The following is a 13,079-nucleotide window of genomic DNA, read 5'->3' as shown; positions in this document are numbered from 1 at the left end:
TCTCTCTCTCTCTTCAAATTGTTGTTTTTAATCTTTAAAGCACTTAGCACATCCTAAAACTCCAACGGGCTCAGTGTAATCTTCTCTGTTTTTGCTTTTCTCTCACTGCTACTTCTTGTGCTTCTTGTGTCCATAAGGAACAATTTTGAATACCTCTTTTCCATTTTTGTCTCATTACCCCTTTTGCCCCAGAGGAATGATTAATTTTTAGTAATACTTAGGTGAAGAATGATAAAACTCTCAGAGTCATTTTTGTGAGATTTGGAGAATGAGCGATTGCTATTCTTTTTATATATATATATTATTTAAATACCTTGATTACATACATGATTGTGTTTTATTTTCAGTCATGTAAAGAATACCACCCATCACCAGTGCAACATTCCCATCACCAATGTCCCAAATCTACCTCCTCCCCACCCGACCCCCGCCTGTACTCTAGACAGGCTTTCCATTTCCCTCATACATTCTCAATATTAGGACAGTTCAAAATGTAGTTATTTCTCTAACTAAACTCATCGCTCTTTGTGGTGAGCTTCCTGAGGTGAGCTGGAACTTCCAGCTCTTTTCTCTTTTGTGTCTGAAAATTATTATTGCAAGAATGTCTTGATTGCTATTCTTATGTGGAAGAGTTGAGGCAAACAAAAATGGGGGGTGAGAATGTAGGAATGAACTTCCCAAGCACAATTTGTAGGTGAACTAAGATAAATATTCACAAAAGAACAGTTTCTGTCTGGAGGGCTTTGGGATTCACTTGGCAAACTAGGGTTGACTACATGGAAGGCAAGACCCTTGGCTCTAGTATTGTTTCTCTGGCTGGAATAAATAGCAAAACAGGTAGAACTAACAGCCAGTCAGAACTTTTGAGAAGAAAACTCTGCTTTAAAATCTGTGTTGCTGCACATTGGACTCCCTGGGCCTTTCTTTGCCAGATAACAAATGTGGCGATCCACCGTGTCTGTTCTGTGGATAAAGAGTAGGTAGAGGTAGGAAATCTGGATTCTCTCTGCAAAGTGCCTTATCATCCTTCTTTCAAGCAGTCAACACACGATCTTCATATTCAAATAACTAACCCAGAGGAAAAGAGGGAGAATATTTGGCAGACCTAGTAGAAACTCAATCTGGGAGTTACAAATTCTTTCAGAGCTTTGGACTGCCGGCAGCCACAGATTTTATAGGACACATGAAAGTTTGCTTCCGCCCAGGAGTCCAGACACGCTCTTTTGTTCTGATATATAATTTCATTCAACAGTAGTATAGACACACAGACTTTGTTGATTTGCAGTTTGAGGAACCATTTGCATTTGCTTCTTTCCAGAACATGTTATTAACAACCAATTGGGGCACTGTTGCAGGCTTTTCTTTTCTTTTTTTTTTTTTTGTCTCTTTCCCCATAGGTGAGAGTGGAATTGAAAGAGTGGATTAGAGATTTCTCTGCAGGCATGCAGGCTAATTTATGGACTTTCTGTTAGAATGGCTCATGTATGTATTTTTCAGCGTATATAGCGCTCCACTTAGACCATAATCAATGGTAAAGAATAAGACAGCTTTTTAAAACGTGACCCTTGGAGTGGAACTAATCAGCCTGTGGTTTCCATTCAGGTAGTTTCACCAGGGGCCAATGTGCTCTCCATGTATCCTCAGACAGGAAATGACCCGAAGGTCCACTTCCAGTTGAGTGGATGCTTATCTCAATACTCACCCCTCTCCTGCCCTTGCTCTATCCCTACGCAGCCCACTCTTGTGCATCTTAAAGTTAAGCCTGCAATCACAGGATCTTGGTGTCTGGAGTACTGATCTGGAACTGCCATTACACTCACACTGATTTTTGTATATTATATGACATACGTTGAAAAGGAGCTTTTTGGAAATTTTATATCATTTATCAGTTTTAAAGTGCAGTGAAAAATAAGAATTGATTCTTTTGCCCAATAGCTTGACTGTGCTTTATTTATTAAGAGGGATATTTTCCCATAGGCATTAATTCCCTTGTTTGGATGGGGTGGGGCATTCTTATTTTATCTTAACTTTGGGAATGTTAGCAGCGGTTTGAGAGGAGAAACTTTGAAAAGAATAAACAGATTGATGGCAATTGCAGATTGCCGGAAGATTTTTGAACAAAATGAAAAATGGCTTGACCTTGTATCAAATATCATCATTTATAAGAAACTTGCTATAGAAAATAAGCATTTACCATAATATGAAGTTTCCTATGTTCCTATATTTAATCAAAAACACAAGGCAAATAAATTTGGACTGGGAAATGTTCTCATGTTTATCATTATGAGGAGGGAAGCTTTTATTTTGACATTAAAAGTTTCATTCTTTAGGAGGTAAGTGCTTTGGTTCCTATTAATTTTAATTTTGGGGAGGGGAAATCACATTCAGTGGTGCTCAGGAATCATTCTTGATATGTAATGAGGGACAATAAAGGATGCCAGGGATTGAACATGGGTCAGCCACATGCAAGGCAAGTTCCTTAACTGTTATACTATATTTCTTGCCCCCCCCATACATTTTTGGAAATTCTGTCTTTCTAGAAACATCAAGAACAAAAGCATAGAAATCCATCTTTTTCTAGGGAACTCTATTGCTCTAAAGTGTAGGAATCGCCAAGACTTTAGATGATTTATTCTCCTAATATAGTAGGCTGCAGAAACTTAGACTACATGAGAAATATAAGCATTTCTTTTGAACAAAAAATATTTCTCTTAGAATGTTTCTTAGCGAGGGACCATAAGTCAGTATTATATCCTGTCAGAAGTGCCAGCTGTGGCTTACTATTAACATCAACATACAGATCTCTGAAAGAAGAGTATCACTTTTGTTATGTATCTGTTCTTATTTTCTATCGTTAGACTTTTACATAACATTGGAAAACTAACAAGAGAGATATCAAAGTCATTTTCTTGATCTCAGATCTTCAAACTTCTTGCCTTTAAAAAATCTATTATCAGAATGAGCTAAATATTATGTGCAGCATTTATAAAATATGTCTTATTAGGCCATAATAGGAATATATGTGTTTATGTAAAACTAATCTTTGGGCCTTTGAGATAGCTCAAGATTGTTGCATGCACAAAGCTCCAACTTTGATTCCCAGCCCACATAGTCTATACTCCACCACATATGGCCTGGTGGCCCTGGGACCATGACTCTCACCTCCTTCCAGCATTGTACAGGCAAATATTGCCCTCTGAGCACTACTAAGGAATCACCTTACTCCAAACTCAGCTCTTGTTATGAAGCACTTGAAGATAGTCAAAATCTCATAGTGGAGAATTGGCTCCTAGTATTTGAAATTGTAAACATTTAATTTCTTGCTAACAACTTTAGAAATGACAAACCAATAAAAATTGATTAAAATATGGCTTTTCAGTCAGAACATCTTCTGACCTCTTATCTGAAAAAAATAGGAAAAGTAGCATTCTTTTCCATTTCCTTGAGATACTGTAACTCACAGTACTGTTATTGATAAAGTTTTATGTGTTTAATGCTTTGCACCACGCCCTCCACTAATGTCTGCTTCCCTCCACCCTTGTTTTGGGGTTTTGCCCTTCAAGCCACTATCTTCTCCTCCATGTTAAGTGCAGTTCTGTGGGCCAGTTCTCACGCTTTTGGACCCTGAAATATTATTTTTATAGGAAGCATCTTTGCCTAAGATATTATTTTCCAACCATGGAAAGTTCCAAAATATATCAATTGTATCATTGTAATAAATGGGAACTTCAGAGATTAAGTTAGATTTTTCCCTTTCATCTTATAAATAAATGAACTAAAAGTAGAACTCCAAAATGGGAATTTTGAACAAACACTGAAACTGACAGAATTATTCGGCAGTGATGAAAGTAGACATATGAATAATCGTATATAATCTGTTCTATCAAGATGAATTCATTTCTAGGGGGATATACTTTTAAAGTTGCCATCTTTTAAAAGTTCAATTTATCAAAGTCATATCACATCTGTTATAAAAATTCATCTCCTGCTAAGATATACCCAACTAATTTTCCAGAAATGGCATTTTTCACAGTTTATGGCATTTCTCTTCACCACAGTGCTTACCACATCAAATGTATTTCTTAAGTGACAACAGGACAGACTCACAGAAATTCTTCTCTGTGCATAAAACTTTTCATTTATTAAGACAAATCACTGCTAAGGAAACAGGTTTTAACATTTTCAGAAACACTTGTATTTCTGAGAAATAGAAAACCCCATATAGGAACCCTTATTTATATTTAGAAGTAATTTTATCCATTAGTCATTTGGATAAAACCTTAAAATTTTAATATTTCATTGTAAGTCACAGCACCTCAAATATTTTTTTAAAAAGCCAATTTCTATTGAAGTCATTTAACAGATGAGACTAATTTGGCATTAGTTTAACACTTTGATTTAATTTATTCTATTTTGTATATTTAATTTTTTAATTTTATTTTATTGCAACAACTGTGATTTACAAAGTCCTTCATAGTTTCAGACATATTAGGGTCAATCAGAGTCAATCCCTAAACCAGGGTCGACTTCCCTTCACCAATGTTTGCAGAGTGCATCCTATACCACCACATTTTGCCCCCTGGCTTGCCAGTATAACCGGCCCATTTTAAGTTTAGATTGTTATAGTTTTGGTCTCTTGCTTTTATTGTTGTTGATTTTGGCTTGGATATTTAGTTCTGTCCTTTTTCATCTTCACCAATGCACCTCAGACCACTTGGCCCTTGGTCCCCATCATTTCTTGCCTCGTGTTATTAATTCATATAGAAAAATACAGAAATATGAGGTAAAACAAATTAATTCATGTCCCAAGGTTCTATGAAAAAAACAGGAGCCCCTATCTAAAAGATATTTTTTTTTTACATATGTGCCACAAAAGTTGGGAAAATAGAAAAAAACTTTGGCCTAAAAACAGATGTCCCTACCAACGAAATATCTTGTCATAAAACCAGCTACAGGCTACAGGCCTTCTAAGTTGTCTAACTCCAAAGTCCTTCTTCATGGTTCCAGGAAAAGTTCTCCTCAGTCAAAGTTGTTGCAGTTAGGTTTCTGTAATTAGAGATCTTGGTTTTTGCACAGATTCTCTGAGAAGTCAGGGTGACACAAAGCATCTCCTGGTTTGATCTCACCGTTAGGTGGCAAAGCCAAAAAAACCTGACCTGAAAGCAAGTTATTGCTGTTTCCTAGTCATCTATGAATAAAAAGATTAAAAAGTTATTATAGATATATTAAAATTAAGACACTAAAACGTTCTTTTTTTTTTTTTTTTTTTTTTTTTTTTTTTTTTTTTTTTTTGGTTTTTGGGCCACACCCTGTGACGCTCAGGGGTTACTCCTGGCTATGCGCTCAGAAGTTGCTCCTGGCTTCTTGGGGGACCATATGGGGCACCGGGGGATCGAACCGCGGTCCGTCCTAGGCTAGCGCAGGCAAGGCAGGCACCTTACCTCCAGCGCCACCGCCCGGCCCCCACTAAAACGTTCTTATAGTGAGCACTGTAATGGGAGTACATGGCTTCCAAATGCATTCTGCTCCTGTGTATAAAAGCATTGGAATATTATTATAGACATTTATAAAGTGTAGTTATTTGAAAATCTACTCAATCAAACAGCTGTATCCATTGCTGTCATTCTGTTTAAAACATAAAACAGAATATAAACTGTTGGAGATTTCACAGATGAGGTAGAGATTTCTGAAACTTCTTGCTAATCAAATTTAAACAAACATTATCTTGCTGCATTTTAAAAATTTTTTATTGAAACCATTGTGAATTACAAGTCTTCCACAGTTGTATTTCAGGTACATAGTGACAGTGAGTTAGGATCATTCCCACCACTAATGTTAACCTCCCTCCACCATAGTTTCAGCATGATCCAGTACCTCCACCCTTAACTCCCTGGACAGCTAGTATAACAAGTCCATTTTGTGTGGAGCTTGTTATTGTTTGGGTCTCTTGATTCAATTGTCTTTAACTTTGGTTTGGGTGTTTTGGGATCTGACATTTTTTATTTCCACTCAATGCTCCTGAGACCGCTTGGCCTCTGGGTCCCATCCACCTTTTTTTCTTTTCTCAATTTGTAGGAGGATATAGAGATATGAGGTAGAAGAAGATGATTCAGTTTCTTTTCTGGGGCCAACAGTGTTTGAGACAATTCTTATATAGAACATTGCATTTCTCCAAGCAGTTAGTCTAAATACCACATATAAGTGTTATCAGTATTTATTCTTCTTCTGGTTTACTTTATTTAACATAATATCTTTCAATTTTATCCATGTTGCAGAAAATTGCTATTGCTTTTTCATTTACTTAAGGTGTCCCATTAGGTTGTTGATTTTGTCATTTTCTTCTTTCCTAATGTAGGTCTGTATTGCTATGAGTTTCACCCTAATTACTGCTTTTGCTGTGTCCCAGAGATTTTACCAATTTGTTTCTCCATTATCATTTTCTAAAATAACTTTTTTTCATTTATTTGGTTTTTGGGTCACACCTGGCAGCGCTCAGGAGTTACTTAGTCATGGCTCTTTGCTCAGAAATTGCTCCTGGCAGGCTCGGGGGACCATATGGGGTGCCAGAATTCGAACCACCAACCTTCTGCATGCAAGGCATATGCCTTACCTCCATGCTGTCTCTCCGGCCCCTAAAATAACTTTTTAATTTTTTTCTTCATATCCTCTTTTATGCTGTTGTTGAGCAGCATGTTGTTTAGTCTCCAGGTGTTAGATTTTCTCCACATCTTATTTTTAAAACAATCTTGAGCTTTGTAATTGTATGATAAAGTACTTGGTATAATTCTTATATTTGTGACTTTCTGTAAATTAAACTAATATCAGCATGCATGTGGTTCTTCCTAGAGGAGGTAACATGTGCACTTGAGAAGAATGTATATTCAGCTTTTTGAAAATTAAAAGGCCCTGTTTAGATTCATTAGTCCTAGTTCTTCTAGTTTCTCATGTAGGGCTCTTATGTCTTTGTTAGTGTTCTGCCTAATAGATCTGTCTGTGGCAATAGTGGCATGTGAAATCTCCCCTACTATCATGTTTCTGTTTATGTTTCTCTAGGGTTTGTGAGTAAAAGCCTCACATATTTTGCTGACTCTACATTTGGTGCATGAATGTTGATCAGAGTTAGTACTTCTTGGTCTATTGTCTCCTGATCTATGAGTAGTGTCCATCTTTGTCTAGAAAATTGAATTCTTGAGGTTGAATGAAATTTGGTCTGATATAAATATGGCATAGGCCTTCATCTATGATGCTCAGGTGTTTTGGTAGACTTGGAAATTTGCCAAGATTTTTTTCTATATGCCCAACTGCAGGTCTCTTTCTTACTTTCCCCATTGTTCTGTGCATTTGGTGGGTTGAAATGCAAGTTTCAGGGTGTTTAAGAAAGTGATCTTATGAGTTTTAAGGAAAATAAAAGACATGTTTGCAATAATTCTCAGAGACAAAAGAGAGGAGGGCTGGAGCGTCCAGCTCACAATATGAAGCTCACCACAAAGAGCGGTGAGTGCAGTTAGAGAAATAACTACACTGACAATTATCATAGCAATGTAAATGAATGAGGGAAGTAGAAAGCCTGTCTCAAATACAGGCGGGGGTTGGGTGGGGAGAAGGAAGATTTGGGACACTGGTGATGGGAATGTTGCACTGGTGAAGGTGGGTGTTCTTTATATGACTGAAACCCAACTTCAATCATATTTTTAATCAAGGTTGTTTAAATAAAGATATTAAAAATTATAAAAAATGGTAAAAAAAGAAAGTGTTCTATTGAACTGATTAAAAAATTGACTAGAATTATATCTGCTTTAGAGGTTATTTTCCTAATCAAGGTTATATAAGTATGATAAAATATTGCAACTAATTCATTGGTTGTTCAACTGCGTTTTGACCTGTATATTTTCTGGGAGAAGGAAGTGATAAACCTAATCTGCCTGGAAATATATGACATAAATTTAAATGTTTCATGTGATGCTCTTGTGTCCACTCAATTTGGTAAGAGAGGATTGATGGGAGGGAATGGAGGTTCCCTCTCTCTGCACACACACACACACACCTGAAGTATGCAAATGATGGCAGAGGAATCAGAGCCTGTGGTGAGATGTGGAAGCATTCTGGGGAAAATGCTGCAGGCTTTACTGGCCACATTTGATGGGAGGGCTGATTCTATCTTAGATTCAAATCTAACTTTACACGAGGTAAACAGTTGTGCAGATAAAAAAAAAAGAAATTTGTAATGAATGAAATACAATGGAATGATATATATGCTTGTTGTCAAAGATATGACTATAAAAGCAAATTAGGTTTGTTTGTTTTGTTTTGTTTTTACTAAAAAAGTGAAAAAGAAACAGTTCTATAGTATTGTTAAATAAGTTTAATATGGATCTCTCTTGTTGAAAAAAAAATAATTCAACTGTGCTCTCCTTGTAAATGGGAGATGTTGAAAGTAGTTAGAAACCTGCAGAATTCTCAAATAAGTTAAAACTCTTTTCTCTAGGATCACAAAGCAGAGAGGTTTCAAATTTATTATTTCCTTCAAAAAATGTGGAAATTGGAATCAGAGTTTGGTTGAACTGTTGGACATTCCCTTCCTGATTCCAACTGCCCACAGCTATTTTCCCTGCAACGGAAATAGGACTAGACATCAGGTACCAAATTCCAAAGCTCTGTAGATGGGTCCTGAGGGAACAGATACACAATCATGAGCAGAATCCAAAAGAGCTCCCCCTGCCCCCTGGCATGTGTAAAAAAAAAATCCTCCCTCTGCCTAATGGGAGAACCAGCTCCCTGGACTTCCTTAGTGAAGAAAGCAAGTGCTGCATCGCTCAAGGACAGGGCTCTGTTGCAACATCATCCCCTGTGTAAACTCTGACCCTGAGACCTAGGAGGGCACCAGGTTTGAAAAGGCCCTAGCTGCCTGTACCTTTGAAGGTCTTTTCAAAGCTATCTGTACCTTTTAAAGGAGTATGTTTGAATACTCACAAAAAAAAGGGCATTAGGGCACTGAAAGACCTTGGTCATCTGTTCATGAGGCACTCAGGAATAAAGGGATGTAGCACATCATAGCTCAAGGATAATGCTTCATAACTCTGCATCCTTGCCTGGCATCTCTCCACTTATAAAGGCTATGAAGGTATCTGTGTGTGTGTGTGTGTGTGTGTGTGTGTGTGTGTGTCTGTCTGTCTGTCTGTCTGTCTGAGACTTGGACTCAAACTTTTCTCTTAACTCTCTTTCTCACTAGGGAATAAAAAAAAATGAATGCAGGAGATTTGCAGTTTGTCAAATGGTCTGAAGAAAAAAAGGCTTTAGCAGACAGTCTTTCTAGAGGTTTCCACAGGCAGGACCGGTAGGGAGCCTCCTTTCACACACATACCAGTTGTTAATACAAATGTCTGTCTGCCTTGGCCCACTTCCTTTCATTTGTACAATTTCAAGGATGTCCGGGCAGCTCTGCTCCAGGCAGCCCTTAGAGCCACTCATGCGTGAGGGCTCGTGTTTTATTCTCTCCCCAGTAGGATCCCAGCCTGCTGTGCCCACAGCCCAGGGAACACTCTCTTTCATCCCTCAGCAGTGATTGAGAATCATTCCACAAAAGCCTGCTGGGTCTCGGCAATAAGTACTTTGGTCTGTGGTTCTGATAATGCTCAGTTCCATTTCCTTCTCCATTGAGATCATGTCTACTGGGGAAGAAATGAAATTTAATCAGGATGAGTTTTAAGATAATATCACACTATCAATTGCGAGGGGCGGGGTATCTCACCTCCAAACCTAACATTCTCTATGCATCTTCAGAAAAGAGTACATGAACTTGATTTCACAACTTGAATATTTCTCACCAGAGCTTTCATGTTCTTGGGAGCAGGAATCCCAGTGTAGTATGGATATTTTAAAGTATTATTTAACAACTTTGAGTGGTTTGTGGGTGGCAGTGAGTGAGTTTCCTTTGGAGAGGTCAAGTCTAATATTTTCCTAATTTCTCTAGCACTCAGGCCTCCAATAAGTCCTTTGGTTTTAGTAGGTTGCTTTGAATAAAAAGTTCATAGAAAAATTATTTTTAATTACTTTAAGCACTATGGTTATAAAGTTGTTCATAATACAGTTTAATTTTTTATAGTTACAAATTTATTCATGATTTAATTTCATACATACAGTGTCCAACACTCTTCATCAGTACATATTTCCTGTCACTAAAGACTCCAGTTTCCCTCTTGCCCAATCTGCTGCCTGCCTCTGGGATAAAAATGATATATATATATATATATATATATACATATATTTAAAAAACTTTCAAACTTATAACTTAATTCAAACAAAGTTTGAAAGTTTACAAAGTTAGTTATCATCCAGTTGTTTCTGGCATTTAAAGTTCCAGTACCAATCTCATTACTAGTGTGATATCGCCTCCACCATTGTTTCCTGTTTCCAACTCTTTCCCCTTGGCAGATATGAAAAACTTAATATAGCTTGTTACAACTATATGTTAATAGGTTTATCACCACCCAAAAAATACACCCAACTTCACTAAAAGAAAGCTCGTGAAAATTTGTTATAGCCTACAATGGGTTATTAAGCCACTGATTGAAATTTTACTAAGCTGTCTAATAGATGATGTTAGGTCATGAGTTGGGTTCAAACTTAGATATTTTTCTATGAAATGTGTGGCATTTTTTTTCACATTCTTCCTGGCATCTAAATTTTGGAAGGCCCAGCTATTGACTCTTTTTTTTTCTTCCTAATTATGTCCATTAATAAGAAAATCTCATGTAATCTCAAGTTTCTAAGCCTTATCTATATATCTGTCATAGGGTCCAACATTTATATGTGCAGCCTGGATGTCTCTGAACTCTGAGCTTGAATCTCCAGCTTCCTACTCAACATCTCCACAGGGACAATCCTCAATACCACATACTTCACCTATCTAGACCTGGATCCCTTCTGTTTCTCCCCGCTGCACCCTCCTGCCTCTCCAGCTGTGCCTGACAGGCCCCTTCTCTCAGTTTCTCCTGTCAAATCTTGGAGAAATTTTTTACTCCATTATATTTCCCCATCACAGTCACTTCATCTGTAAATCCAGCACCAATTCCTTCACTGTATTTGCAAAATCCATATACTTCTTTCCTTCTCTACCACAAGGCACTGGACTCTTCCTGTCACTGTTTTTCCACTTGTGTGGTGAAGAAAGCTTCCAGCTTCTCACCATTTCCACCCTTCTTCCATCTTCCTGCCAGCAAAGAATGGGAGTCTTTACAAAATGAATTCTGCTCATGCTGTTTCCCTGTGAAAAGCCTCCCTCCTTACAGGGCATTTTACTCTTAGCTTGTTAAAACCGAGTTGTCATCATTACTTTCTACATACTACTCACTCCCTGTAAGACTTTACTCCCTCCAGCCTTCTCTGCCACCCCCCTTCCATTTCATTGGGCATTCCACTCTCTCTTTCCTCTCTACAGAGTTCTTTTGCCATCATAATTTTTGTTCTTTTTGGCTATTATCACCTTCTGGTCACATCATTTATCAACTCTCTGCGAAAGTCTATCTCCTCAACAATAGTGATAGCTGGTTACTTCCTTTCTCTTATTCAATGGCTGTGTTCCTGGTGCCTGAAGAATGCTAGGCACCATAAAAGTGCTTACTCAGTATTTATTGACTAGATAAATGATCAACCTGATTCTTCCAGCCATCATCCACCATGTCAAACCCAAGGCTTTCCATTCTCTTGACCACGAGAGTTTGGGGCACCATTTCTGCCCCTGTACATCCAGGTGTACCCCATTCTATTCATATTCATAGTTCTCTGGCACAACTTTCTTTTTGGTTTTTGTTTTTGGCCCACACCCAGCATGCTCAGGGGTCACTCCTGGCTCTGAGCTCATGAATCATTCCTGATTTGGGGGGGGGGGGAGCTCTGTGATGCCGGCGACAAATATCGGATCAACCTCATGCAAGGTAAACTCCTTCCCCTCTGTGATATGCTATGGCACCACTGACTGACATTTGTTATTACATAGGAGTTTTGCTTGGAAAGCCATTTCTTTTCTCTCAGCTGAAAGTTTCCCGTCAGTGTGTGAGTCAATACAGAACAACTCAACTGGCAGGCACTTCACGTGGAGCTTACTCGGCTCTTAATTTCCTCACCTCACTGCCCAGTCAATTCCAGGAGAGTCTGGTTTCCTGCTGGTTAAATGCAATGGACTTTGGACAATCATTTCAATGATCTCAGAATTTCTCTCCAATCTTGACTTTTCAGCTGTGGAGTTAATTTGTAATTCTTTCCCTCCTCGCCTTCCTTTTAGGGCCCCTCTTCTTTTCCTGTCCCTGAAGTGGTTACATTTCTCTAGCCAGAGATTCTGAATTTGGTGTGCTGGATCCATGAGAGAAACCTTAAATGAAACCAAAAGTATGCATGTGTGTGTGTGTGTGTGTGTGTGTGTGTGTGTGTGTGTGTGTACACGTGCATGCATGCAGAATTTTTATTTGTTTGGGCCACATTGGTCATGTTCAAAGCTCATTCCTGGCTCTGCACTCAAGGTTATTATAAAAATTCCATTTGAAAAGCAGTGGGTGTTTATAGAGTTAGGACATGGACGTTTTAATGCAGCCCTGAACCTTTCAACCCTCAAAGTGCTTCTTCAATTGTCAGTTGGAAGAGCTATATCTCCCCAATTTTTAAATGTTTTTATTTTTAAGGGTCATAAGGGAGCCTAAGCAATATATGACTCATACATTATAAACTCACTGAGGTGACAGTCCCAGATTTATCTCTGTAGAAAGTCTAAGAAAGATAGAGGTTGCAAACAGTCTGTCATTTGGGGCACAATATTTAGGAGATTGGGATCAGACTCTCTTATAAATTTAATCAGGCTGAGAGATGTTTATAAATTTGCATTTTGGTATTTATCTGGTACAGTCAAAATGGCACGCTCTTAAAGATATGAATAAACACTGGGAAAATCAAAGTATTCCTTATATACAATGTGATAAAAAAAATTTGACAGGGTGGTCCCAATTGCTTTCACATTCTTTAAAAGGCCTGCAGTAGTTTAAAAAAATTATGGAAGTTAAGCAGGTGCTTTTTCTCACATGTGTTCCATA

The 13,079-nt window shown here is 38.0% G+C and overlaps 1 protein-coding gene across 1 annotated transcript in view; it reads left to right on the top strand.

Moving 5' to 3' along the window:
- The window catches only part of COL25A1 (collagen type XXV alpha 1 chain), a 554,610-nt gene that overhangs the window by 308,992 nt on the left and 232,539 nt on the right, over positions 1-13,079 (top strand). The window lies entirely within an intron of this gene.

The sequence above is a fragment of the Suncus etruscus genome, chromosome 14 (genome assembly GCF_024139225.1).
Source record: "Suncus etruscus isolate mSunEtr1 chromosome 14, mSunEtr1.pri.cur, whole genome shotgun sequence".
Taxonomy (NCBI): Eukaryota; Metazoa; Chordata; class Mammalia; order Eulipotyphla; family Soricidae; genus Suncus; species Suncus etruscus.
The sequence above is the reverse complement of the archived record's forward strand: the minus strand, read 5'-3'. Positions and strand labels throughout refer to the sequence as shown.